This window comes from Apium graveolens, chromosome 1, assembly GCF_009905375.1.
Source record: "Apium graveolens cultivar Ventura chromosome 1, ASM990537v1, whole genome shotgun sequence".
NCBI lineage: Eukaryota > Viridiplantae > Streptophyta > Magnoliopsida > Apiales > Apiaceae > Apium > Apium graveolens.
This window is the reverse complement of record NC_133647.1, coordinates 125,489,229-125,492,987: the sequence shown is the minus strand read 5'-3', so window position 1 is coordinate 125,492,987 and position 3,759 is coordinate 125,489,229. Positions and strand designations below refer to the sequence as shown.

Below are 3,759 nucleotides of genomic sequence, written 5' to 3'. Positions count from 1 at the left end.
TAATCAGTCTCATGGACACCAACACAAAGCTCACAGACACTAGCGATTTGATTAACTTCATAATTAGCCAAAGTGTCCACCTTCATCGTCAAAGCCTTAAGTTGGGAAGCTATAGCAGTTGCTGCATCCAACTCCAGAATTTCGACAACTATTCCCCGAGTCAGTCTATGGAAAGGATTCTGGTACTCATTAGTAGCCATCAGTTCAATCAATTCATAAGCTTCATCGTAGCTCTTAGCCCACAAGGCTCCTCCTGATGCCGCATCGAGCATGGGTCTAGAAGTAGCACCCAATTCATTGTAGAAATAGTTAATAATCATCCAATCAGGCATGCCACGGTGTGGGCACTTCCTTAGCATCTCCTTATATTGATCCCAAGTCTTACACAGAGATTCACCAGTTTGCTGAGCAAACTGAGTAAGAGCATTCCTGATTGCAGCAGTCTTCGCCATAAGGAAGAATTTAGTGAGAAACTTTTGAGCAAGATCTTCCCAAGTGGTGATAGACACTGCTGGTAGAGAATGTAACCAGTAAACCAACACTTAGCTTTATCCCTCAGAGAGGATAGGAAGAGTCACAACTTGATAGCATCTTCAGTCACATCATTGAACTTGAAAGTGTCGCAAATCTCGATGAAATCCCTGATGTGCATGTTGGGGTCTTCAGTAGGAGAACCCCCAAACTGAACTGAGTTCTGTATCATCTGAACCATGCTTGATTTAATCTCAAAAGTGTTATCCCTGATGGTTGGCCTGATGATGCTTGACTGAATGTCATTGATCTTAGACTATGAATAGTCCATCAAAGCCTTAGGATTTTCTGCTTGATCTCCCATCTCTACTAAAACTAGTTCCTCGACTTTCTCTTCTTTTTCTACCTTCTTTTCTTCTTCAAAAACTTCCTTTCGAACGACCAAACCTTCTTCCTCAGCTTTATCCAGTGTTCTCTTACGAGTACGCGAACGTGTATGCATACACCCTCGCTAGAGTACCTGAAATAAGATAAGGAAATGAATAAGTAACAATGTCCGAGTCAATGAACTTTAATGACCATTGATGGAAAACACATAAAATAAAAATTAACACTGCAGTCGCCGGCAGCGGTGCCAAAAACTTGTTAGTCGCTAGACACGCGCTAATAATATACGCAAGTATACGCGTTCGCAAGTAGTATACGATATAAATCAGATTCATTCCCACAGAAACTGGCTTGGCTAACTAATTAATTTATGTACTTAAGCAACAGTGTATGGTTATTATTCAATGCTAAGACGATAACAAATTGAGGTTGTTTATAACTAAGAATTAAAGTAACAATTATAACTAAGGGAATAAGATTGATTGAAATAATAAATATGACAAACATGGGATTCTAACTTCATTAAATGCTTCATTCAATAGCCTTTTCATTCTTAACCTTAGCATGTAATGGTGATGACACTAATCAGATAACACGAAACTGATAAACGCCAACTTTCGTTGCACGAATACCATACTACCAAATATTCACAAAAGAGATAGAAGCTGAATATACACCAATTATATTGAGACCCTATATGTCTATAGAATTTGACAATGTAACGGTTTAAGCACAAGTTATCTATCTTGATTACATAGGGCAAGTAAGATGGTTAAAATTACCTACGCATCATGCATAACAAAAACATGAACCTATGCTAGCATGGCAAGTTCTAAATCCTTAAATTCACTTTCGCTTCATTAAGAATTAACACAATATCTTATAAGTTCGCGATGCTCATAAGACGAATAAGCACAACCAATACTAGGTTATCATACAATCACCACACACCAAGATATTGAAATAAATCAACTAAATAAATCCATAAATAAATCCGCTAGAACCCCACGATAACAATTAGCCCATAATCGGACTCATCATCAACGTGGGTTCCGATGAAAGCATGGTATAATAAACGTAGTCTTTATAACAAATAATCAAACAAAGTTAACACAAGAGTATAGGTTCAACAAAACAAAAAATGAGCATCCAAGATTGCAACTCAAAACAAAGATGCACAAGAATGAACTAGATCATCTTCGCCTTTGTTGAATTGTGCTATAGGTCTCTTGCCGTCTCTCCTTAGCTATTGTAACACCCCCAGATCCGGGGTCGGGGATCCGGATCGTCACGAGTTCCATTTCCCTTAATAACACCCAATCTTAATAATTACTCAACTACTCTGTACTGTGACCCCACAATAAACACACACACCACACGTTATAGTCTCAGAGATGAACATCCAAAAATAACCACAAGTCATTTTATTCCATAATTATCTGCCAATACACCTTAAAAGGTTTTCTGAATAAATTTACATTTCTTTGCCATTATTACAATTCATAAATATAAATAAATCTGGTCCATCAAAAGTTGAAAGCCTAGCCTATTGGTAGTTCCTACCTCAGCTACGGCGGCATCAATGCTTCTAGAAAACTGCGGAACGTCTCCTAATCGCTTGCGAATCGGGAGCTTGGTTCTGTTCATCTTTTCTATCTGTTGTTGTGTGATGAAAGAAGAAAGCAAGGGTGAGCAGCAAGCCCACCAAAATAATATGTATAATGATTAATAGTATATGAGTCTACTCATAATACTCATGAAAATCTTGGTCAAAAGAAATGAACCAAGTTTGATATCTTAATGCGATGAAGTCGCAAAATATTCAGTATATATACATATATACTTTTCAAAATAAGGGAAGTCCTCTTCCATGCATAATATACACAAAGTCCCATTGTATAACTGTAAAAAAATATCGTTGCAAGGTGATTTCATATATCTAACCTTGTCTCAACGTTTTTCTGAAAATCTTTGTCATTCATAAGACAATTATTAATTAGATATAAGTTTAAAAGATGAAGTTACCAAATACTTCGCTACACTTATATCATTCCCAAATACTACTTGAACTACCACCGTTCAAGTTATAATCAATTTCAAAAGTTCATCCCACTGATGAGACCACAAGATAAGACTTGAATAGATTCAATCTTTGAAATATTATTGAATGAAAAAGTTATGAGATACTTTATTTAGTCCCGATATATATATCCACATATATATATCCCTTTAAACATTTCCTGAAACCTCTGTTATGTAAAGTATGAACAGAGTTTGAAATATCCAATGAATTTTGGAAAGGAAAAGAATTTTGGCATAAACCCGATATCTCGCTGATCAGGCAAAGATACCAATAAGTAACCTTTTCTACTGTAGATGGATGAATTCCTCACCGGTCATCACCCTGGCCGCATTAGGACCTCGCGCTAGACCGTACCCCGGCCCCTCACGCGTTGATGGACTGCCACCCAGCCACTTACACAATAATAGACCGTACCCCGGCCTGTCGCTTATGCCGACTCAATGAGATGGGCTTACTTCCCGAACGTTGGGCAAGTAATCAATTCATTTACCAAATCTGCAACCTCGTTGCGAATATAAAATACACCACAGAGCCGGATTCCCCAGGTTTTTGAGCGAGTATTTAAATCCCCTTTAAAAAGGAAGATCTTAAATATAAAAATGAGTTTTGGGATCCGCTCTGACTTTTAAAAATCATTTTGAAGACTCGAAAACACTTTAAAGAGTGTCTGGAGTAAGGCTGATTTAATGAAGTAAATCAGTCCCCAGAATATTAGAAAATATCTGAATATTATTAATTAAATAATATTCCCATAAAGAATAATCTTTATAAAAATAATTGAAGTAGAAGTATTAAAACTTATACTTGAAATAAACATT

At 36.8% G+C, this 3,759-nt stretch overlaps 1 non-coding gene across 1 annotated transcript; it reads left to right on the top strand.

Annotated features, from left to right (window-relative positions):
* The first annotated feature begins 330 nt into the window (after positions 1-330).
* Positions 331-437, top strand: LOC141683202 (small nucleolar RNA R71). The gene has a single exon (XR_012560160.1). It is a non-coding gene; the product is annotated as a small nucleolar RNA R71 (small nucleolar RNA).
* The last annotated feature ends 3,322 nt before the right edge of the window (positions 438-3,759 follow it).